At 37.3% G+C, this 26,574-nt stretch overlaps 1 protein-coding gene and 1 long non-coding RNA gene across 17 annotated transcripts in view; one reads left to right on the top strand and one right to left on the bottom strand.

Moving 5' to 3' along the window:
- Positions 1-24,959, bottom strand: part of HYCC1 (hyccin PI4KA lipid kinase complex subunit 1) — a 112,374-nt gene extending 87,415 nt beyond the window's left edge. For 7 of the 16 annotated variants that reach the window (XR_014067428.1, XR_014067427.1, XR_014067432.1 and 4 more), the window contains exon 1: positions 24,762-24,959. The gene's annotated coding sequence lies outside the window, so the exon portion shown is untranslated. Of the gene's footprint in view, positions 1-13,763; positions 13,836-24,115; positions 24,596-24,761 lie in introns of those variants that run through there. The other 9 variants (XR_014067430.1, XR_014067434.1, XR_014067429.1 and 6 more) reach the window with 2 other exon arrangements.
- LOC145524363 (uncharacterized) lies at positions 18,619-24,579 on the top strand. Its single transcript, XR_014067440.1, has 2 exons — positions 18,619-19,591; positions 21,176-24,579. It is a non-coding gene; the product is annotated as an uncharacterized LOC145524363 (long non-coding RNA).
- Positions 24,960-26,574: the final 1,615 nt, after the last annotated feature.

Here is a 26,574-nt window from a genome sequence, read left to right on the forward strand (position 1 = left end):
TCAATTATTTTAAATTTAATACTGGAAAGAAATCTACAAGGGCAATTATTAGTTGAATTATGATTTTTCCAAAATGTTTGTAGCACTTTTTACAAAACATAATTATAGTCTATACTAAATGATTCAAGTATTACTTCAGTAAATCAAAGTCCGTGATACTCTGACACCTAAGACACAAACTGTAAAGTACATGATGACAGATTATAAAAGTTTCAAACTACAAAAGTTACTTCAAAATCATTCACTGACGTCATTATTGTATAAGTAAGTAGTATAGTGATCAGTCATGCTTTTTACATATTCATTAGACCAGGACCTCAAGTTGACAAATTATATACCCATCCCCTGTCTAGCTCATACAATTTATCCAGACAGCAGCCAGGCAGGGCCCGAGTGGGAAGAAAAAAAGAGAATAAGATTAGACAAAAACAGACATAGGATGAGAATCGGTCATGTGTATAATTTACTCAGTAATTTTATACATGCAAAAAATCAATATTACTATATATTAAAATTGCAATATTAATAATTCAACAAGCCTTGAGTGCCTACTGAGTATAATGCAAAGTGTTTCTATGACTTTGTATCGTTAGTGAAAGAACAGTAAAATGTGATCTGTGTCCATAGGAGCCTGTAATCCAGATGGCAAAGGAAGTGGGGAGGATACTGAGAAGGAAAATGAGCCAAGACAACACCCTATATTTTCCAGAGGAATAATTACAAGTGCTAGACTCATGATAAAACTATAAGAAATGCGCAAAATCAACAATGTAGAGCATAAAACAAGGGCTCTGCTTATTATGAAAATATCAAGAAACTATAAAATTTCCATCAAGAAAGAAAACAAATAAACCAAAAAAATTATAAATATTTTCATAGAACATTAATCTTTCATTTCCACTAATATTTTTCTTTATTAGAGTATCTTTTCATTGTTACACTTGAATCTTCTTCACATAATTAAAAGAAATGTTCATCCTTCTCACTGCTTCTATCCCACTCTTCAAAGGAAAACACTGTTGTATTACTCAGTATTATTTCAAACTTTCTTCTAAGCATATACTATATAATCAGCAGTTCTCAAACCTCTTTACTATTAAAAAGTATTGAGAACACGAAAGAGGTTTTTTTTATAGTAGGTATATTTACTGACGTTTATAATATTTGAAATTTTTAATGATAAAGTTTAAATATTATAATGATAAGCCTATTACATATCAACATCTTTATTTTTAAAAATCCCTAAACAAAAAAATTATTGAGAAGAGTGACTGGTCTTGTTTCACATTTTTTCAAATTTCTTTAATGTCTTGGCTTAATAGAACAGAGCTTTCTAACTTTGAAAGCTTTATAACTGTTTCTGCATTCAAACTGATATGGATATGATGATCAGTTTGTGTTTTGACTCCCCTCTCCTCTCTAAAAGAGAATCTTAGAATCCACAGAGCCTTAACCTTTCCATCTAACATATCCTGGACACTTTTCTTTATGTGTGGTAGACTATTACTATTATATTTAGGGCCTTCAACAAGCAGCCCTTCTTATCATATACAGCTTTGTGTAGTTCTCTCCCACACTGATGCTGGGCTTGGCAATGTGACCTGTTTTGACCAGAAGCCTTTATCAAACATGAGAAGAGGCTAAATAAAAGTCTGCACCTAGGGCATGTCCTCTTGAAACACCATCATAGAAGGTAGCCACCAAGCTATAAAAGCTCATCTGAAAGAGAATCACATGAAGAAAGACCTTGCAGGATGAGACGCCATCTTGGGGATTTCAGCCAAGCCACACTCACAGATGAATGCAGCTGCACAGTGATTTCAGCTAGACTGCTTTTAGCTATGCAAAGGCAAAATTGCCAGCTGAACCCAGTCAACCCATAAAATCATGAGAAAAATACATCTTTGTTATTTTCAAGCCACTTGGTTTTGGGGTAATTTGTTACACAGTAACAGATAATTAAAACACCATTAAGACACATTTAGAGAAATTAGGTTTTCATGGGGAAAAAAAAATTCTGAATATTACAATTTTAGCTAAGTCTATTAAGTTACAGGTATTGTCCAGTTTTGAAATTTTTTCAGCCCCTTAAAATGGTTGTTTCCAATTTTTTTAATTTGAAAATGCTGTGACAAACTTTCTTATATTTCTGCAAGTACTTCTATAGGATAGACTCAAGAACACTGCTGGGTCTAAGGTTACTTGTGCATTTTGTTATCTAATAGGGTTTAGTTTACACTGCTATTATAAATGAGCTTTTTTTTACACCTTCTATTTTTTCTTTTTAATTATAACTGCTTATTTCAAGTATTTAGGAAAGCCATTGTCTTCCTCTGCATTCTGTTTATTTCACTTCTAATAATCCTACCGAAAGTTATCCGAAGTTCATCCCATACAACAGTTAAATTTTTTATTCTACCTCAGCGTTAATCTCCAATTTAATTTTACCTACATGAATTCTGTCATTAAGTTGGCATGTCATATTTTAAATGTTCAAGTATTAAAGTTTGCTGCTATGGAAATGATATGAAGAGATGCTGACAATGCAGCTCAAAGGACAAAAGTTTCAGGTTACTTTATGAAAAGATTTCTGAATTTTTCAAAAATAAATAATCCAATAAAAAAATATAAACCAACATAGCTAATAAAACTGCTTGCTTATTTAGATCACAATTAAACGAGAACTATCACTACCACAGACAACCTATGACAATTCCTTCTCACTCCTCGCACACTCACAGACACAAACATTTTAGTCATGTTAATATCTATACAAAGGACATTCTTGTGACAGCGTGGTATCATGCACTTAATCTCAAAAGGTAAAGCTGAATGAAAATAAAATGAAGATCACATAGCTAACTCTAAAAAATGAACTGGACAAACAAGGATGGGAGACATGACTACATACAGAAATTTAGGTACTTAGAAAACAGTAAGACGATTTTGAAAACACCAGGATACATTAATAGGAAATCTTTAATACAAGAAATCTGAATGGCTGACACAGTACACAATATTCTAAGGATGCCAAAGAACAGCAGCTGGGGCCAGAATTCTGTGTCTACCAATTATTCCAATGTGACGAGGCAAACATGGAAACTTCAGGCTCAGAAAGTTTAAGTGATTTACATTTTCTGTGCAAAAAATAATAGCTGCCCTACCTACCACACATAACAGAAAAATAAAGAAAATAAAGCATGTAAAAACACTCTAAATTACAGTATGATAAATGAATATAAGTATCACTACTAGTTTAGGGAAATGCTACTTGACAAATGATCTTTATTGTTTGTAGAGGGGTATAGTTATTTTTTTTAATTGAAGAATAGTTAATTTACAAGGTTGTGAGGGCTTCTGGTGTACAGCAAAGTGATTCAGTTACATATATACTTATACATGTATGAAAGTGAAAGTCACTCAGTTGTGTCCATCTTTTTGTGGACTGCATGGACTATACAGTCCACGGAGTTCTCCAGGCCAGAATACTGGAGTAGATAGCCATTTCCTTCTCCGGGGGATCTTCCCAACCCAGGGATTGAACCCAGGGATTGAACCCAGGTCTCCCTCATTGCAGGCAGTTTCTTTACCAGCTGAGCCACCAGGGGAGCCCTTTGAATAAAAAAATTTATTCAAACCCTTGTGTCATGGGCTTTCAATAGATCACAGCGAGGGAGCTGCTCTGCTACATACGAAACCCCAACCCAGAAGCAGGTCGTCCACAAATAGTTTACATGTATGTATCTACTCAATTTTATATACATTCAGTTATATATATATATATATATTGTTTTCATTATGGTTTATTACAGGATGTTGAATATAGTTACCTGTGCTATACAGTAGGAACTTGACCTTGTTGTTTATCTATTTTATATATAGTAGTCTGTATCTGCTAATTCCAGACTCCTAATTTATCCTGCCCCCACACCGTTTCCCTGTGGTAACTATAAATTTGTTTTCTATGTCTGTGAGCCTGCTTCTGTTTCATAAATAAGTAGGCTTGTATAATTTGGTTCCACATATAAATGATATAACAGTATTTGTCTTTCTCTTTCTGTCTTACTTCACTTAGTATGAAAATCTCTAGGTCCATCCATGTTTCAGCAAATGGGATTATTTCATTCTTTTTATGACTGAATAGTATTTCATCAGGCTTCCCTGGTGGCTCAGATGGTAAAGAATCCGCCTCCAATGTGGGAGATCTGGGTTCAATCCCTGGGTTGGGAAGATCCCCTGGAGGAGAGCATGGCAACCCACTCTAGCATTCTTGCCTGGAGAATCCCCATGGACAGAGGAGCCTGGCAGGCTACAGTCCATGGGGTTGCAAAGAGGGAGACACGACTGAGCAACTCAGCACAGCACAGTATTTCAACATATATATGTAACACATTTTCTTTATCCATTCATCATAAATGGACATTTAGGTTGCTTCCATGTTCCTGGCTATTATAAATAGTGCTGCTATGAACACTGGGGTGCACTTATCTTTTTTAATTAGAATTTTCTCTGAATACATGCCCAAGAGTGGGATTGCAGGATAATATGACAATTCTTAATCTTTGCAGAACCTCTACACTGTTTTCCATAGTGGCTGTACCAATTTACACTCTCACCAACATTGTAGGGAAGCTTCCCTGGTGGCTCAGATGGTAAATCTGCCTGCAATGTGGAGGACCCGGGTTCAATCCCTGGGTCGGGAAGATCCTCTGGAGAAGGAAATGGCAACCCACTCTAGTATTCTTGCCTGGAAAATGCCATGGACGGAGGAGCCTGGTGGGCTACACAGTCCATGAGATTGCAAAAAGTCAGACACGACTGAGCGACTTCACAACATTGTAGGAAGGTTCCCTTTTCTCCACACACTCTCCAGCACATATTTGTAGACTTTTTAATAATGGCCATCCTACAGGTATGAAATAATACTTCACTGTAGTTTTGATTTGCATTTCTCTAAAAATTAACAAAGTTAGGCACCTTTTCACATGCCTATTGGCCATATGTATGTCTTCTTTGAAGAAACGTCTATTTAGAACTCTGCTCATTTTATATCTTCTGCTCATTTTGTTTGTTCTTTTTGTTGTTGAGTTGCGTAAGTTGTTTGTTTATTTTGGAAAGAAAGCCCTTGTCAGTTGCACTGTTTGCAAATATTTTCTCCCAGTCCATAGATTGCCTTTTCATTTTGTTTACAGTTTCCTTTGCTGTGCAAAAAGTCATAAGTTTGATTAGGCCCCATTTGTTTATTTTTGCTTTTTTTTTTAAAAAAAGTATTTATTTTTGGCTGGACTGGGTCTTTGTTGCTGCCCATGGGCTTTCTCTAGTTGCAGAGAGTGGAGGGCCACTCTTCACTGCGGTGCGTGAGCTTTTCATTTCGGTGGCTTCTCTTTTGGAATGCAGGCTCTAGGCACAGGAGCTTCAGTAGTTGTGACACATGGGCTCAGTAGTTGTAGCTTGCTGGCTCTAGGGTGCACAGGCTTCAGTAGCTGAAACTATACAGGGGCTCAGCAGTTGTGGCGCATGGGCAATAGAGTGCAGGCTCTAAAGTTGTGGTGCATGGGCTCCACTGTTCTGCCCCATGAATCTTTCTGTACCAGGGATTGAACCCATGTCCCCTGCATTGGCAGGTAGATTCCTAGCCACTGTGCCACCAGGAAAGTCCTGTTTATTTCTGCTTTTATTTCTACTGCCTTGGGAGACTAACCTAAGAAAAGATTGTTATGATTTATATTAGAGAATATTTTGCCTATATTCTCTTCCAGGAGTTTTATGGTGTCATATCTTATATTTAAGTTTTTAAGTCACTCTGAGTTTATTTCTGCTTAGAGAGTGAGAGTGTGTTCTAACTCCATTGATTTACATGTAGCTATCCAGCTTTCCCAACACCACCTGCTGAAGAGACTGTCTTTTCACCATTGCATACTTTGAACTCCTTTATCAAAGACTGACCATAGATGTGTGGGTTTAGTTCTAGCCTATTTTGTACCGTTTATCTATATGTCTGTTTTTATGCCAATACCATGTTGTTTTGATTACTACAGACAATCAAATTGTGGTACTGTCTAAGTCTGAAACTATTATGCCTCTGCTGCTGCTGCTGCTAAGTCGCTTCAGTCGTGTCTGACTCTGTGCGACCCCATACACGGAAGCCCACCAGGCTCCGCCGTCCCTGGGATTCTCTAGGCAAGAATACTGGAGTGGGTTGTCATTTCCTTCTCCAGTGCAAGAAAGGGAAAAGTGAAAGTGAAGTCGCTCAGTCGTGTCCGACTCTTCGCGACCCCATGGACTGCAGCCTACCAGGCTCCTCCGTCCATGGGATTCTCCAGGCAAGAGGACTGGAATGGGGTGCCATTGCCTCTAGGTTTGTTCTTTTTCTTCAGGATTGCTTTGGCAAATTCGGGTCTTTTATGGTTCCACACAAATTTTAGGATTGTCTGTTCTAGTTCTGTGAAAAATGTCATGAGTAATTTGATAGGGATTGCATTGAATCTGTAGATTTCTTTAGATAATACGGCCATTTTAACAATATTAATTCTTCCAATCCAAGAGCACAGTCTTTTCATTTCTTTGAATCATCTTCAATTTCCTTTATCAATATTTTATAATTCTCAGCATATAACTCTTTCACTCCTTGGTCAGGTTTATTCCTAAGCATTTTATTTATTTATTTATTTATGGGTATAACTTTTAAAGGATTTTTAACTTTCCTTTTATGATATTTTGTTGTTAATATAAAGAAATGCAACAAATTTCTATATGTTAAAAATTATCTCTGAGGACAGATTTTATGATTTTTTAAATAAGTTATGCTACAAACTTATCAGAATATGACAAAGTAATCTAAATCAAGTTTGTTTAAAAACAAAACCAAAAACCTCAACTTTTTAACCAAATACAGAATTTGAACTTGTCAGGAACATAGCTCCTATTCATATAACTTATTTGCAATGCTGGCTGTATGACAGTTGGTATTAAGGCTAGAAAAAAGTTAAATCTAATAGGCTAGTCATTTCAATGACAAATCTTTAACGTAACTAGCTGCTTACAATCACTTTTCTCATTTATTTTGTTACTTTTAAAGGGGAGAAAGATATATTCTTTGAAATCTCTGTAAAGCCCAATAATTCAGAATTTTGAGGTAGAAGAAACAACTTTGAAGATATAACCTACCCATCTCCCACTAGGAAATCAAGGCACATATACAGGTTAAATATAAGATCACTCTTCTACACAGTTACAGAAATATTAGTAGAATACCAAACTCCTGGCTCCTTTCAAGCATACTTCATATTCTTGTTGTAGAGTACAAATAATCAGGGAAAATAAAAAGATCACTGTCCTTATTAATGCAATGAACCAGGTAAATGCACTATAATTTAAGCAGTGCTTCCTAAACTGTTGTTAAAAATGTTTCAAAAGATACTAACAGTAGTACCAAAGAAAAAAAGGCTTTTCCTGTAAAAATTTTATTCAAGAAAGTTAAAGAGTTTTCTTCTTTTTTAATCAAAAGATTTCTCAGCCCCTTTTAATATGCTAAATCTGTGTTATGAATCTCCAAGAACGGTGTTTAGAATGAAATATTTTTCCAGGTGTATTTGACCATTAGATCCTTCATGGCCCAAATATAACTGGCATCATCAGGAATATAGTCTAGAAAACAGTGCAAGTCAAATATGTCAACAACAGATGTCCAAGGATGATGTTTGGATAACGATGAACATTTCTCAAGCCCTTATGTATCTGGCACTTTGCTAAGTACTTATGGGAATTTCCGGATAACACTCATAGCCTTCCTAAATGGTAAATTAAAATAATCTCCATTTCACAAAAAAAGGAAGATGAAGCTTAAAGAAATAACTTGTCCAAGGTCACACACTAGTAAGTGGCTGAGTTAAGATCAGAACCCAAGCAGCCCAACTCCAGAGTCCCTTTCCTCAATCACTCTTCTATCAACAATCCCTATCCACAGCACACAACAGTTCAAACTTTCTAGTACACTCTCTCTTGAATAATTTACTCCTTTACCCTTTATTTCTTCATATTTTTATACTAAACTGAAAACTAGAATATTTTCATTTCAAAATAAATTGGTAGGGGAAAATAAATTACATGCGTGATTCTGTTTTTGCACCCAAGTTGAGAACTATAGGGTCACAGAAAAACATGATAGGGTAACCAAGTGAAAGTCTTCATTTTACAGGGAAGCCCACCTCTGCCACTTGGTAGCATGTGAATTTGAGAAAATTCTTGGTTTCAGTGCTTTTCTCAACAACTGGAATGAAGGAAAAGAAAGGGGATGAAAAAGTATATTACTGATAATTACCACAGTAACTACAGACTGTTAATAAGGGTGCTCCAGACTGTGTGGATATGTTGTTGTTGTTCAGTTGCTAAGTCGTGACCCCATAGACTACAACACACCAGGCTCCTGTGTCCTCACTGTCTCTTAAAATTTGCTCAAATTCATGCCCACAGAGTCTGTGACGCTAACTGAAGCTTAAATGCCAGAATTAAGTTATAATTTTTATTTGCCCATAAATTGGAGGGTTTTGTTGTTTGTTTTGCAAATAATTTTTTTTTTTAATCTAGGACTGAGACTTTTATTCAGTTTGATAATTTAGTTTACCCTATTCTCAGTACTCTGGTAAACTACTTCCAAATGATAAAAAAGCAAGTGTTCTTTTTTTGTACAAGTCCAAAATTTTCTCTTTCAACTAAGTGTTTCAAAACACTATAAAAGACACAGTGCTCTGCCTTGCTATTATTATAACACAGGAAAAGTAAGGTGGCTGGGATTATGTACAAGCAATTAGTTCAAATTAATGTCATAATAAAAACTACTTTATTCAGTCTTTCTCTTCCATCTCCATACTTTGAAAAAGCAACCAGGTTTATTGGCAGAAGCTTCTGAACACTTAAAACATAAATAACTCATAAATACTTCCTCCATGCCAAATCAAACAAAATTCAGTTGAACTAGAGAATTAGCTAGCTGGTTGCCATTGACTGTATTTGTAGGGAGATGGAAGGAGACAAATAGTTACCTATTTATTTATTTGAGACAAACAGTTACTACCTTCTCCATTAAGCTATACAAATTTCTCTTTCCCTTACCTTGCCTAGGGGAAGATTAAAAAGTTCTAACGTTTTGGCATTGAGTTTAGCAAACTGTTCCTTGGAGATGGGCAAGTTAAGAGTATCTGAGATGTTGCTACAACCAAGCATTCAAACTAGCTGTATTAGTTTGTTACGGTTGCTGTAACAAAGTACCACAGAATGAGTGACTTAAACAATAGAAATTATTTTCTCACAGTTCTGGAGGTTAAAAGTCTAATGATCAAGGTGTCAACAGGGTTGATTCCTTCTGAAAGTCCTTAAGGAAAGGATCTATTCCAGGCCTTTTTCCTTGGTTTGAAGTCATCTTCTCCCTGTGCTTTCATATTATCTTCTATCTGTAAAGATATACCTAAATTTCTTCATCTTATAAGGACACCAGTCACATTGGATTAGGAGCTATTCTAATTACCTCATTTTCACTTAATTACCTACATAAAGACCCTACCAACAAATATGGTTACATTATGAGGTACTAGGGATTAGGACTTCAACATATGAAAGAGGGACTGGAGTGGGGGTGGAGGGACACATAATTCAGCCTGTTAACACCATCAAAGCTACATGCAATAAACTAGGATTGCAGCAGTTAATCTCTTGCACTAGAGTTGCTGAAATATCATCTATTTATTCACAAACTATTAAATGTCTTCTAAGTCCTAGATGCTAGATTTACAAAAATGAATATGACATAATTCCTGACTTGAGGGATTCATAGTCTATTAGGGGAAAGAAGTAAACCTAAACAGCAGAAATGAGTGTCCTTTCATCCCTTTTGAAACAAATCAAGGCAAATCAGGGTATAAGCAAATGAAATAATAAAAGCAAACACTATGAGGAAAATGAGAAGGAATGTTAAAGCAAGTCCAGTGGAAATATTATCTTACAATCATTTTGCTACCACTTGCCCCTCCTTCTCTTTCCCCAAAATAACAGCATATAGAAATGTACTTTCCAAAGCACACCTCTACTTTAATTCCTTTAAAGTTTTTTGCATTCTTAACCAGCAGTTTTCCTTGTGTTGGAGAAAAAGAAGAGAGGAATTTTAAGAGAAACAAATTTCAAGTGACTCATGGGCTGGGTTGACTGATGTCTTAGGGTGAGTCACTGCCCTCTCAAAAATTGGAATGAGATGTTCAACCATTAGCGATGTCTGCCAACAGAAGTTCAGATGTTCAATTAGAAACTGATGAGGACAAACGGGGGCCGGGGCAGGGGGGTTATAATGATAAAATGCAAATACACACAGTTGATGGTGGTAATGTGTACTAACAGAGCCATAATAATAAAAGCAAAGACCTTGACTACACTACAAAATCCTATTTGTCTCAATCAGAAACCCAATGGATCTTATTAATACAGTTGCTTTTCCTTGGTTTAAAAAATTATAGTAACCAAAGATGAAATAAACAGTTCAGTAAGATCATGTTGATTCACTGGGGTAACAGTCAATTTGCTTTAGCAGAGGCTGAATTATAAAGTTATTTTTTCAATAAAGTTTTTAATAATGTTATATGGTAGTATAACTAATGTTGCTTTACAGCTGAATGTGAAACTAAAATTAGTACAGCAAAAATTTCTATCTTGGTTCTCTCAAAGTATTTGAAAGTCCTGTAAGAATGTTTAATCCCTAAAGTAGTTTAAATATTTCCATTCAATTATGCAGTGTTTCTGAAGGGCTTACAACAGAAAATTAAATATCTTTGCATTCTGTCACCAATAACCAATTCTTAACTGATAAATCCAAATTCAATAAGTCACATTATATTACAATAAATTCTGGAGTTTTATAACCTGGTGTCATGAAAAATATCTGCCCTGATTACCATCCAATGACCAGTTCAATATGATTTCCATGAAGAAGCTGGTCTTTCTGAAGTGCTGCTGAAAACTGTATAACACATGTGTAGCTCTCACAGTGGAAAGAACAAGTTTTCCCCTTACTTTTCTTGACATCATCTTTCTTGGACTGTCCTTCCTTTAACCTCAACATACTATTATCACAGATAAATTATCACAGATAAATACCATCTCATAATAAAACTGTTTAAATTTAAATAACATACATATGATAGAAGAGTTTATTGAAAGGAATCCTTTTATAAAACATTTTAAATAGAAAATATATTAATAGTTAACACAAATTACAGCAAACATAACTAATATTTATCTTTCACTTCTTTCTATGAGGAGAGGAATCATACCTTATATTCCTTTGACAACCACCCCCTTCTCCAAGTGTTTTAACACAGCTCAGTAATAGAAACAACATGGCATAATGAAAAGATTCCAAAAAACTGGGAATCCCTAGGGAACCTGACTTTCAAAGCCAGTAAGATTTGATTTCAGGACTTCCACAGGACTGGGGAAAGCAGAGACACCACTCTTGGAGGACACAAACAAAATCTTGGATGTACCAAGACCCAGGGGAAAGGAGCAGCGACCCCACAGGAAACTGAACCAGACCTACCTGCTACTGTTAGAGGGTCTCCTGTGGAGGTGTGGGTCATGTGGGCCAGCAGTGGGTCACCGTGGAGACAGGAGCACTGGCAGAAGCAGTCCCGGAAGGTGCCCCTTGGCGTAAGTCCTCTTGGAGGTCACCATTAACCCTACCATAGAGGTGGTAGACCCCAGAGCTGGGCGGCCTCAGGTCAAACAACTAACAGGGACAAACCTATCAGCAGATAAGTGGATTAAAGTTTTACTGAGCACAGCCCTGCCTACCAGGGAAAGATCCAGTTTTTCCCATGGCCAGTCTCTCCCATCAGGAAGCTTACACAAGCCTCTTAGTGTCATCCACCAGAGGGCAGACAGAAGCAAGAAGAACCACAATCCTGCAGCAGCTAGAATGAAAACCACATTGCAGAAGATTTATCAGAATGAAAAAGCAGAAAGTTATGTCCCAGATGAAGGGACAAGAAAAACACCAGAGAAACAACTAAATTTAGTAGAGATAAGCAATCTTCCAGAAAAAGAATTCAGAATTATGATAGTGAAGATAATCCAGGATCTTGGAAACAGAAAGAAGATGCAAGAAATGTTTACCTAGAAGACCTAGAACTAAAGAACAGAAATGAACAATACTCTAGAAGAAATCAACCGCAGAATAACTGAGGCAGAAGAATGTATAATGCCCTGGAGAACAGAATAGTGGAAATCACTGCTGCAGAACAGAATATAGAAAAAAGAAGGGAAAAAAAAATGAAGATGGCCTAGGAGACTTCTGGGACAACATAAAACATATCAACATTCACATTATAGGGGTCCCAGAAGGAGAAGAAAAAGAGAAAGGACCCAAGAAAATATCTGAAGAGATAATAGCTGGAAATTTCCCTAACGGGAAAGGAAAGTCAACCAAGTCCAGGAAGTGCAGAGTCCCAGACAGGATAAACCCAAGGACGAAAACACCAAGACATGCAGTAATCAAAACAATAAAAATTAAAGACAAAGATAAAATATTAAAAGAAACAAAGGAAAAATGACAACGTACAAGGGAACTCCCATAAGATTATTAGCTGATTTCTCAGCAGAAACTCTACAAGTCAAAAGGGAGGAAAGGGAAAAAACTACAACCAAGAATACTCTGCCCATCAAAACTCTTGTTCAGATTTGATGGAGAAATCAAAAGCTTTCCAGACAAACAAAAGTTGAGAGAATTCAGCACCACCAAATCAGCTTTACAAATGCTAAAATAACTTCTCTAAGCAGGAAACACAAGAGAAGGAAGAGATCTACACAAAATAAACTCAAAACAATTAAGAAAATGGTAATAGGCCCATACATATCAATAATTATCTTAAATGTAAATGCATTAAATGCACCAACCAAAAGACACAGACTGGCTGAGTGGATGAAAACATGCATGTACGCACTTCCACTTACCACGTCACTCTGCTTGAAGCCCCAAATTGTATGTAGTTATTTTATGTTGTTAGGTTAATCATGTTTTCATTATAGTTTGCAATTGTAATTATCTTTTATTTATTGTCTGGCTATTGAGTGTGAAAACTGATAAACATCTTTTACTACTGTGATTATGTAACTATTATTCTCTTAATACCATTGTATCATGATTGGTCAGCAGAAAATAATAGAATTCTATATCACTAAAACTACCATTTAATAGGAAAACCTTTTGTAATCACTTTTTAAAATTCAGATGCATATCAGAATTATCTTGTAATTTTTTGAAAATCACAAATGCCCAGCTATTGTTTTTTCTCCAAAGCTCCAAATGTGTTTCTAATGACCAGTCAAGTCTAAAAACAACTGGATTATATGATGACCTTTTACTTTTATCTAGTTTGTTTCATTTTTTGTATTTCATATTTAGTACTCTCATTTCATTTAGTTTATGTTTTCTAATTTCTTCTTCTTTTTGTTGTTGCTGTTCTTTCTCAAGCCTTTATCAAGCGTAGTAGAAAATCTTTGTATACATATACATATAAATAGTATGTACAATATAATATGTATATTTTAGCAAATTTGTGAGTTTTTGCCTATCTAAAAAGTTTATGACATTTTGATTCCACTTGTTTGACTTAGTATGAATAGAATGCTAGATTTCTAATATATATTCACTAAAAACTTTGATATAGTTCCATGTATTTTGGCACCTAGTATTATTGCTAAAAGTCTAGAAAATTTATTACCTTAGTGATTTTTAAAAAACTTGAGTGAAGCTTGAAACTTCTAATCCAATTCTGAGAATATGAAGAGAAACACTACGTTGTAAAAAAAAAAAAAAAAAAACAGGAAATTAACATGTGATACAGTATTATTAACTAAAGTACAGATTTTGTTCAAATTTCACACACACACACACAAACACAAAGAGCCCAAAAAAACCTACACCCACTTTCCAGCAAGTTACTTAAACTTTCCTTCCCTGTGAAAAGTAAGTAATAACATCTGTATTACAGGAACGTTCTAAGGATTAAATATAAATAAAGCACTGGCACATCACAGATGATCAATAACCATAGCTCTAACTATCACTAACAAAACATTTTCAGTTGGACAATCTGCATTTCATTCAACTGAACAAAATGCATTTCAGGATCTGTGGAGAGCGGGGGTAAGGGATTAGGATGGAATTGCGAGAGAAGTTTCATTAGCTTCTAATACCCTCCCAGTTACAATACTTCGATCTTTATTTGTTCCTCACTGATTAACTTTCTGATTTAGTAGCCTTATCTACTGCCACTGCCTCCAATTATTCCAACACCAGTTTATTCCTTACCCCCTTTACAATATATATTTGGCTCTCATCATATATTCTCCATGACCTCAAAAATGACAATTCTATTAGTTCTGTCTCAGTACTCATTCTTTCTCTTTAACCTTTCCACAAGGATCTTCCTTTCTGAAACCATACTAAGAAGACTTCACTGACTTCAATATTCTACTTCTATCATCCATGTAACCCATTCTTCTGATTTTCTAATAGTCTATTTGATTTGCATATTTCTACTTTTCATACTTAATGGATGTGTCTCCTCTCACCTATTTCTAAAATACTTCCACCTTCCACCCCACTCCTTTATCTGAACTCACTCAAAGTTTCATAATTTCCCAAAACAGTCTCTCCTTCTTCTAAACTACTGAAGTGTATACTGCTTTGAGGACTGTGTGGTTACTCCATCCACCACAATAACATCTATGGATTAACAAAGCAACAGGACCTTTGATATCTAGATCAAAAGAGTATATAAATGTCAGGTCAGACTAGCAGATTTTCATGCCTCTCATTAGTGAAAGGCAGTGACTATAGTCTGTATGTTGATTATAACCAATAATGAATTAATTAAACATTACTTACATCTAAAGGGGAAAAAATACAGAGGAGCTCAAAAAGATAGAAACAAAGTTTACAACTGCTTGCCCAAATTAAGCATTTTTAAGGCTTACAATTATTCTCTTAAATTTTCAAGCCTCTAAGTTCCTTCATAGAAGAGTAATGCATATCTTTCAATAGCTGAAACCTCAAATAATTTTGATTGTACAGCTTAAGAAAACTCATATATACTGTTTTCCTTAGGTCTAGTGCAAATAACTGAATGAATGTTTATGCATTTATATGAGAAGGCAACTAATGTTCATCTGCTACTCAAAAGACTCTTTGTTCCAGAAAGCACACACCAAACAAGTATCATTTAACATTTACTACTAAAAGGCTACTGTGATGCAAGCTTCAATAATGACAAATATTTAAACTAGAATGGAAAAGTACTAAAGCTCCTTGATGTGTTGTACTTAACATTCTTTACTATGTACAAACAGTATTTAGGAATGCAAACTGATCTTGAACATCCAACACATTAAAATGTGAATTATATAAAGTACATTAAATAAATATCATCTCATTCCCATTCCAGTATCTTCTATCATAACCATACTGGACTGTTTGTTGAAACAGCAGAAGATACGATATCAACACAGAACAGATCAGTCATAATTATGACAGGGTTACCAAAAACTGAAACTAATTGGGCAAAGAGGAAAACAGTTAGTAAAACATTCAAATAAAATAATTAAGCCTACTTCTCAATAACAAAGAATAAAGAAAGAGTCTTAATTAGGAAAACAGTTAGGATATTGATTAAAAATCATGAGTTATGGCATCAGAGAGGAATTGAGTTTAAACTCTACCACTATTTGTTGCTTTTGAACAAGTATCTTAATCTCTTTCATCTCAGTTTCTTTATCTGAAAAATAAGGATAACTAATACTTACTTGCAAAGTTGTACACAGATAAATGAAATCAATTATGCAAAGTACTTAGAAAGTGGACTTCCCTGATGGCTCAGATGGTAAAGCGTCTGCCTACAATGTGGGAGACCTGGCTTCAATCCCTAGGTCGGGAAGATCTCCTGGAGAAGGAAATGGCAACCCACTCCAATATTCTTGCCTGGGGAATACCATGAACGGAGGAGCTTGGTGGGCTACAGTCCATGGGGTAGCAAAGAGTCAGACACGACTGAGTGACTTCACTCACTCACTTAGAAAGCAGCGGATATTAAAATATCAACAAACTGTTTTCAATTCAAAAAGATCTGGACATTTTCATATAGCTAAACTACTTCATTTGTTGTGTGTGTGTGTGTGTGTGTGTGTGTGTGTGTGTGTAGCAGAGTTTTATTAAAGTAAGAAAAGGGACAGAGCAAGCTTCTGATACAGACATCAGAAGGGGGACGGAGAGTGCCTCCCTTGCTAGTGTTAGCAAGGAAGTTATACTACTTCAGACCTTCAAGGAAGACAGTGCCAGAACTTATAAGTTCTCTCCCCATTCTATTTCACAAAGCTAGCATATTCAGAAACCAAAACCTGAGAAAGATAATATGAAAGGAACACTAGAGATCTTACAGAGCAATCAAATCTAGCTTTAGAGAAGTATGCTATTACCAAGTTGTCTTTATTCCAAAGAGACAAAATTGGTGAAATCTATTAGGAAAGCTTTTAATATGATTCAGCAAACAATAGGCAAAGAAGAAAAGTCATATAATCATATAATAGATTATGAAATTTATGTGATCCAATTTAAACTTAATTCTAAAAAAGGGGAATAGAAGACTACTTCCTTGACATACTAAAAAAAAAAAAAAACTGTCAAAAAGAATACACAACTATGAAAACCCTAAAGGCATTCATTCAAATAAGAAATGAGCCAAAGATGCTCACTATTCATTACTATAATTTAATAATCTTCTAGACACTCTAATCAGTGTAATTTTTTTTAAAAAGAAAAGGTTAAATATTGGCAAGAAAACAAAATTATCATTATTAACAAATTCTATAACTGCCTTATTTAGAAACTATTACAATTAAGAATTTTGTAAAAAATAAATTTTAAAAAAAGAATTTCATAAGATGACCAATTAGAAAATAGTACAACAAATCACCAACTTTTCTATGTTCCATCAGGAAGATGTAACCCTCTTTAAAATACAATGAAAAAGTATTTCACTCACAATAGCAACAAGAGGTTTTAAAATACCAAAAGTCAACTTTAAAAATAGGCAGCACCACATGAAGAAAACTACAAAACACTGAGTCATAAAAGATGACTTGAAGAAATGATGAAAATCTGTAAAGTATTTCATAGCTATCTCTAAAATAGATCATAAGATATCATAGCTATCTCTAAAAAATTAGTTTATATTTTCAATTAAATTCTTTCTTAATAAATTGGATTAAGGGTAATCTGAAAAAAATGAGAAATTATGAAAATTTTTTGAAAAAGATAATAGGAATTCATACAACTATATAGTAAGATACATTAAAAAGTTACAGTAATTAGAACTGTTTGGAATTATTGGAGCAAAAAATATAGCCAAATGAAGCAGAACAGAAAATCTCTGGGGAAAAACAATTATTCAGTAAAAAGTATAAAATAATTGACTTGCCACTCTAAAATACATTTCAAATACATTTCAAATAGATTAAAGATGTAAATGTTTTTTCAAAACTATGAAAGTAATATAAGGAAAAAGAAGTAATTACTTATAGAATATGCAAACCCAAGAAAGTCTAAGCATGTAGATACCATAAAAGAAAAATTTGAATGATTTAGCTACACTAAATGTTAAAAATCTGTTTAAAAATAAAAAAATTCAAGCCAAAAACAAAATTAGGACACAAATGACAAAGTGGAAAAATTATCTGCATTGCAATTTGACCAACACCTAATAGTTTTATATACAAAGAGGTTTTATAACTCAGTTTTTTAAAATCCAATAGCATAATAAACAAAGGACATTAATAGATAATTCACAAAAAATACAAATATTTAAAGTCACTAATAAGAAATGAAACAAGGAAATTTATAGACTTTTCAAACCAAAATGGAAGTTTTTTAATATGGAGAGACTGCTGGCATTCTCAAGCACAACTAATAAAAATGACTGTCACAACCTTCTGGAAAGCAATCTATTAATATCTATCAAAAATAATTATGTGTATCTTTTAACTTTAGAATTTATCTTAATAAAAGATATAAGCAATGATTAATCCATCAAATTACTGGAAAGAGCTTAAATTTTTAACAATTGAAATGTTGGTTAAATAAGCAATGGAAAATCCAAATGCTGGACTATTAGCCACACATTTAAAATGATGGTATGCTGTAAAAGAATAATGTTTTATTGACTCGGGTAAGCATTCATTCAATTGTATAAAAATAACCTAGAAACAAAACAGTGTCAACAACAAACAAAAGAGTAGGTATAATATGGGGGTGGTGGGGCAGTTGTTGAAAAAAAAGAGAGTAAATCCCATTAAAAAGGACCTATGGGATACTCACCAGTGTTAAAAATGATTATCAATAGGTGCAAACACACTCAGTCACTCATTCATGTCCGACTCTTTACAGCTCCACAGACTGTAGCCCGCCAGGCTCCTCTGTCCATAGAATTTTCCAAGCAAGAATACAGGAGTGGGTTGCCATTTCCTACTCCAGGGGATCTTCCCAACCCAGGGATTGAACCATCATCTCTTGCATTGCACGTGGATTCTTTTTTTTTTTTAATTAGTTTATTTTTTATTTTTTAACTTTACAATAGTGTATTTGTTTTGCCATACATTGACATGAATCCACCATGAGGTGTACATGTTTTCCCCTTCCAGAACCCCCCTTCCACCTTCCTCCTCATCCCATCCCTCCGGTCATCCCGGTGCACCAGCCCCGAGCACCCTGTATCATGCATTGAACCTGAACTGGCGATTCGTTTCACATATGATAATTTACATGCTTCAGTGCCATTCTCCCATATCATCACACCCTCGCCCTCTCCCATAGAGTCCATAATACTGTTCTATTTATCTGTGTCTCTTCTGATGTCTCACATACAGGATTATCTTTACCAACTGACTAAATACCATATATATGTGTTAGTATACTATATTGGTGTTTTTCTTTCTGGCTTACTTCACTCTGTATAATAGGCTCCAGTTTAATCCACCTAATTAGAACTGATTCAAATGTATTCTTTTTAATGGCTGAGTAATATTCCATTGTGTATATGTACCACAGCTTCCTTATCCATTAGTCTGCTGATGGGCATCTAGGCTGCTTCCATGTACTGGCTATTACAAACAGTGCTGCGATTGCAAACTAGTACAGCCACCATGGAGAACAGTGCGGAGATTCCTCAAAAAACTGGAAATAGAACTGCCATATGACCCAGCAATTCCACTGCTGGGCATACACACAGAGGAAACCAGAATTGGAAGAGACACGTGCACGTGGATTCTTTACCACTGCGCCATTTGGGAAGCCCATCAATGATGAAGGCATTATAGATGTTATTTATCATTTACGCTTTCCTGAATTTTCCAAACTTCCTACATTTATTACACAGTCAGTTCAGTTCAGTTGCTCAGTCATGTCCGACTCTTTGCAACCCCATGAATCGCAGCACTCCAGGCCTCCCTGTCCATCACCAACTCCCGGAGTCTACCCACACTCATGTCCATTGAGTTGGTGATGCCATCCAGCCATCTCATCCTCAAAAATACAAAATGTTTACGATATTGCTTTGACTTTAGTAACAATAGTATCCAAAATCATGTTAACACTGATAGTTCTACTCTTTTGCTGCTGCTGCTGCTAAGTCGCTGCAGTCGTGTCCGACTCTGTGAGACCCCATAGACGGCAGCCCACCAGGCTCCCGCCGTCCCTGGGATTCTCCAGGCAAGAACACTGGAGTGGGTTGCCATGTCCTACTCTTTTAGGCTGCACCAAAACTAGGGAGGCCTACCCTCTCTAGATCTGATCATATTTTTACACTTTAATCATAATGAAAGATTTTGTAGGCAAAAGTAGAAGGGGGGGCAGAGGGTGAGATGGTTAGATAGCATCACCAACTCAATGGACATGAATTTGAGCAAACTCCAGGAGATAGTGAGGAAAGGGAAGCCTGGCATGCTGCAGTCCATGGAGTCACAAAGAGTCAAACACAACTTGGCAACTGAACAATACAATGAAAGAAATTTTCAGAACTCTAGGAAACAATCAAATAAAAGTTTTAACTCCCATCTTTACTTATGATCAAGTGCAATGTCAAATAATATTTAGGTATTAACTATTTGCTTTCAGCTCCTGCCAAAGGTAGTAAGAATCAAGTGACGAACAAACCCTGGACCTCAGAACCAGCAGGGCTCAGCTTTCACCGACATCTAAAACTTGAGCCTGAAACTTTAAAAAAAAGGTGGAAGGGACAGTGTGGAATATGGATACTACCTTTTTCAGGATACAAAGTGTGGGCCTTTGACAACTTCCAATCACAACTCTTCTCTGTCTCCCTCGGTAGAGAGAAGAATGATTTTTTTTCCTCCAATGTAATTAAAAGGCATATATCCAAAGGGCAAGTAAGCAGGATTTCTTCTGAACAAAGATGCTTTAAACAGGAGATGTGTAAATGTTAAATGTTCTCTTTTCCCAGTACAGATATGCAGCCTAACTGCAAGGGGGTCAAAAAGATTCTAGCAGTACTTGGCTCTCAACAGTAGCAATAGTCAAACTGTTAATTCCATCTGCTCCCCTCCAAAAAATGACAAAGCATTACACAGTAGTGCCAGGGGCTACACTTAAGGGGTTTTTCTACAGGGCATTCATTTTCATAACACTAGGATGCTAATTATTTCTAAGTACTTCTGAGAACCAATCTTGATACTACATGATGACAACCTTGATGCTGATAACAAAAAAATACACTATCTTTAATATCATATTCTTTGTTAAAGATGTTGCTTCCAGAACTGTCTTCCTTTCTTTACTGGTCAAAGCTCTGAATTCTATCTACTATTTCCTCAGGGACTTAGTTCCAATAGATATCTCATTTCTTCTAATCTCTTACTTCTCACTTCCCTTACACATATAAAAAAAAAAAAAGAGCCAAGCACAATATCCCTTCAACTCACATCCCTCTGCAGCAGTTTCAACTATGCCTATGGAATTTCCTAAGGAACTGTGAAATATCTATGCAACTAATCTACAGTCATAAAAAGTAGACCAGTGGTTTCAGGGATTGAGAGATTACAAAGGGGCACTAGGAGACTTCTGGAGGTGATGGATATATTCATTATTTTGACTGTGGTGATGGTTTAATGAATATAAACATGTTAAACATTCAACTGCACACTTTAAATATGTGTAGTTTATTACAGGCCAATTATATTTCCATAAAGCTATTGAAATAAATACTGAAGTCTGGGTCCTGTTCCACTCCTCAAATTGGTATGGGGTCCCCCCTTGAAATCAGGACTCAAAAACTCCCTCAGATGGTTTGAAAATGTGTAGATAAGATTGAGAACCACTGCTCTAAGACTGTCATTCTCTCTTCCTTCCTTAGTTTTCTTAAAATGCCTCATGCAAGCATGTCTACTTTTTCATCATCCATTCCTGATGCAAAGAGCCGACTCATTGGAAAAGACCCTGATGCTGGGAAAGACTGAGAGCCGGAGAAGAAGGAGGCAGCAGAGGATGAGATGGCTGGATGGACTCAACAGACATGAGTTTGAGCAAACTCTAAGAGATAGTGTAGGACAGAGAAGCCTGGCATGCTACAGTCCATGGGTCACAAAGAGTCAAACCGAACAACATTCTTTCTCAGTCTTCTGGAGACCAGTTTCTGAACCACTACTCAGCTAAAATTGTACTTGTTAAAGTCACCTGTGAACTCCTGACAAATTCACTAGTCGCTGGAGTCCTCTTCTTACTTGACACCTCTTTAAAGTCTTCAAAATTGTTGACCCATTCCTCCTCTATTTGAAAACTTCTCCACCCTTGGCATCCTTCTTGAAGTTCCTCCTATCTTTCTAACTAATACTTTCTAACTAATTCTCTTTCACACTATTCTTCCACCTATCTGCCTTTTATTTGTCTATTTTCCAATTGCTGCTTTTTATTATGCTAAAGTATTTTCCAATCTGAGTCATTTCAACATACCCAAGTCGATACAGCTTCAATTCAACCCCCCATCTTCCCTCTATTCCTGATTTCTTTTACAAGTTCCACATCCTACATTCAAACACCTTTCTACATCTTCATCTGAATGTCCCCCAGTTTCCTCAAATTCAAAAAATTCAAAATAGAATGCATCATCTTCCCTCTATCTATGTGCAACTCATTTTCAATCAATGGAACCAAGTCAAATCCTCAAGATTCTTGATTCTTCCTCCTTTCTTTCCTGAGGTGACAGGATCTATCAGGTTCTACCTCACTCTACCAGAATGAGGATCGAAAACACAAATCCATTAAGTAGTTTCTTATTCATCTTTTCAATGCGATCCCCTTAGCCAAGGATACAACACCCTGGGTTGGCCCTCTACCACCCTCACTGTTCTCATCTTCCACCGTTTTCCCATCTAACCCTCACATTCAAGTCAAGATCAATGTTACTAACTTTGGACTTGTCACCGACAATGACTTCTCTAAACTGCCAGGGTTGCTCCTGCCTCCTTGTTTTCTCACTTATTCTATTTTCCTGGAAAGGTATTCACTCAACTCGTGCACTTGGCAAAATTATACCATACTTTAAAGCTCACTATGTGCCCCCAATTTTACATACATCCATGCTGAGTTAGCCATCTCCTACTCTGCTCACCTACAATGCTAGGCAAATCTCTATTCACACTCATCACAGAGTATTATAATTGTTACTTTACTTACCTGTCTTGTATATGACATAGTAAGTTCCTTGATGACAAGAGCTGTGACATTCATTTTTGTATACATTCATTTTGTATACCTATTCGGCCTGGGGTAATGCAAATTTATGTCTGACATAATTTCGATTATTTACAAGATGCAAACTTGATAGCGCCAAAATGGTCTTGATACTAATATTTTTTAAAAGATCTCTTAATATTCATTACAAAATAAATATCAGGCAACAGGATCCTGAATAAAACAGTTGACTACAAGATATATTTAAACTCTGACTGTCAAAACACCACTGCTCTAAAAATGCAATGGAGAGCAGATTTCATAAAACAGGAATACAACAAAAAAATGAGGCACAGCGGGGATAACACACTGACTTAACCAGTGCTTCATCTGATGTCCATACCCAGATACTGTTAATGCTGGTAACTAAGACGTTTAAAATCCTTTGTTGTTATAACTATAGTAAATCAAAAAGGATACATATGCCAAATCCAGAATTTATTTTTTAAAACAGGCAATGATTTTCTTCCTTGCCACTTTGTTGAAATGAATTATTAGAACAGCCGACTTTGAAGCTACTATTGGCCAGCCAAGCATATCCTAACTATTTTTTTTCTTTCTTTCTTGCCTGCACTTCAAAAATATGGTGCTCTGGGACTTAAAACGTGTTAACCTAAAGAAAAATGCTTTAGAAATTGGGGGACGGGGCGGGGGGGCACGCAGAGCAGTGATCTATGGATGTTAAGAAAACGTTCTTATGGAAAACAAGCCTCCCAGGACTACTACATTGACTCAGGGTTACACCAATATTTATGACTTTATGCAAGTAAGGTTTTAAAAGCTGAAAATTTCAAACTGTAAAGTGATACACGAACCAAAAAGGCGGCATACCTGCTACAAAAACTACTGTGTGACCCAAAGGATAAATAATTTGCCAAAGGACAGCCTGGCCCTACAGCCAGTAGGACGGTCTCTGAAGATAAGCAGCAGCTGCCCGCTGAACAAACTCCCCCTACCTGAAGAGCCGAGCGGCTGCCCGGCGTGTGATAGTGTATCAGAGAACCGATTCTGTGCAGTACGAAACCAGGGCAAAATCTAAAAATTTCAGAAACGTCTATACTCTGAGGGAACAACGCACACATGTGCACACCGAAGGGCGGATACCCAGTTCTGACAGAGCGTGCAAACTTCGACTGGTCTGTCAATGCAACAATTTTCGGACAAAACCCTGACGATTCTCGAGTATATTAGAAGAGTCGGACACGACTTAGCGACTAAACCACCACCGGGGGACGACGGACTAACAGTAAAAAGAGGGTAAGGGCTGATGGAGCTCACCAGTGTAAATAACCAAAGAAGGAATAGTGGCTGCTTTGTGAATCTCTCCGACTTTTGGGGGATCGGGGGAGAATGTTGCTTTTAAGACGAGGGGGGCGACAGTGACCATTTTGGCCATTAGACTGGACTGGTAGTTGCAGCCTCGCTGAAGTGGGAAGGAGGAGTCGGAGGGGTGGGAGGGGTAGGAGAGGTCCGACCGGAGCATCAGCCGCTGCAGGGCGGTGGGGGTGTCCCACCCCAAGCAACCCGGCTGAAGGGCGGCTGGTCCGCGCGAGGCGGCTGCACCCAGGTCACGCCCGGAGGTCGGAAGCCTCTTCGCCGGGGAAGGAGAAAGACCCGGGTCCTCGCGCACAAAGCTGCCGCCGCCCAGGCAGCAAGCGGGCTGCGCCCAACTTCGGGGCGAGAAGCCGCCGGCCGCAGCCTACCACCGAGTTCCTCCCCTCAGACGCCTGGGCGTCCAGCACAGTCTAGCACTCATCCGCGGCGCCTCGCGCTGGAGCCGTTACCCACAACGAAGCCGCCGCCCCGGGGACAAAGTCCCGGTCCCCTCCCCGCCGTCGCCTCGCCCCGGCTCCTCCCTGACAAAAAAAGTTATCGGTCGCCGGCAGCCCTGGGGGCCCGGCGCGGTTCTCTCCGCGGGACTTACCAGAGCGGCTCTCCAAGCTCGACCTCCAGAACCTCGACTTGTCTGGCTCGCAACGACAGCGACGGCTACTGCTCCGAATAAGCAGCACCACCTGCCCGCCCTTCTTCCTAGCAGAACGGGTCCTGGCGAGCCATCTTCCCCCTCCGCTCACTGACTGACAACCCAGTCCCGAGAGCCGCCACTGCCGCCAGCTACTCTGACGGGCAAGACCAGGGACCCGTCCCCAGGCAGCCAACCACCACCGCCCCACGCCAGCTCGGCCTATCGCCGCTCTCTGGGGCGGGATCAGAGCAACTTCTTCACCAATGCGAACCTTCTTTTGCTGGGCCCGGGGCGGGGCCATGAGGTGGGAGGGAGGGAGGGAGACTTGGTGGGCGTGGTCTGAGCGATAAGGCGTGGTCGGCGTCCCCAAGGGGAGATGATTGACAGTTAAGATTGAGGCTGTAACTAGGCGATAGTGATCAGAGAAGGTCTATTGGACTCAGCCTTTAGTATTTACAGCTCTTCCAGAAGAAAATAAGCCTTTCGGAATGATGTTCACCATAATCGCAGAAGAGAAACTAATTGATATTTTAATTTCTTGATTTCTTGGTCAGGAGGATTTACTTCACTGTAATTTGAGTCACCAGAATTTCTCAAAATCTTATCAAATCCTGAGGTAGGGGGTGGGGCGGTGGGAGGAGGGAAATGGTAATAAAATACGTTTTTGCAAAATGGTAATAAAAACTCTTCTCCTCTTACATCATTGCTTTTGGCCTTACTCTGGAAAAAGTCAAACACAATTCCGCAGTATCCGTTCCATGAGCTGTTTGTTTTTTTCCCCCCCTTCATCTTTCCTCCCTTCTCTTCTAAATACTAAATATTTTATGTAACGACTGGAACCTAAGCACATCCGAACTGCTTCCTACATATAGTTACTCTGTTTTTGACCTTGTCAACTTCTCCTACCACATCCCTCTCAAGTCTCAGCAGAATTAATTAGGAAGAAAATGAACTTTCAACCTGAAAGACAGGAAGCCACTCTAGTTTTTAAGAAAGAAGAACTTCTAAAGCACCAAGATCTTTTCAAACACCGCAAACACATAAATAACAAGCCCACAGTAAGAAAACATGTTACTTAATATTGAAAGAGCATCAAGCAAACAACTTCAGGTATTCATTAGGGTAGATCTATGGAACAGTCAGGATCCACCATCCAAGAGAATAGACAGATTTATAAGCAAATAATAAAATATGCTGATAAGGGCAACAGAGCCAGGTTCAATGAGCCGAGGGAACGCAGGAAAAATTATTGTGTTTAGGAAAGTCAGGGAACTTCACGAACAAGGTGATGTTAGAGTTGGATCTTAAAAAGGTAAATAGGGGATTTCCCCTGTGGTCCAGTGGCTGAGACTCCAAGCTGCCAATGCAGGGGGTCTGGGTTCAATCCTTGGTAAGGGAATTAAACCCCACATGCTGCAACTAAAGACCTGGTGCAGTCAAATAAATAAATATTAAAAAAAAAAAAAGGTAAATAGGAGTTTGCCAGAGAAGAAAATCAAAACGCATTTCAGGAAGCAAGAACAGTAAGTTCAAAGACGCAGAGCTGTGAAAGGGCTCTGAGTGGCTGGGGAACACTGAGAAAGTGGGTAGACTTGAAAGGTAAGTAGCAGCCAAAAATTAAGCTAGAACAAGACATTATAAAGAGAGATTATAAAGGCCATACGAGCTACACTAAGGTATGTAGATGAGCATTGTCCAACAGAGACTTCTGTAATGGTGAAAATGTTCTATATTTGTGTTGTCCAGTAGAATAATCACAAGTGGCTATCCA

Source organism: Giraffa tippelskirchi, chromosome 10 (assembly GCF_054371585.1).
Source record: "Giraffa tippelskirchi isolate mGirTip1 chromosome 10, T2T-mGirTip1v1.2.pri, whole genome shotgun sequence".
Classification (NCBI taxonomy): domain Eukaryota; kingdom Metazoa; phylum Chordata; class Mammalia; order Artiodactyla; family Giraffidae; genus Giraffa; species Giraffa tippelskirchi.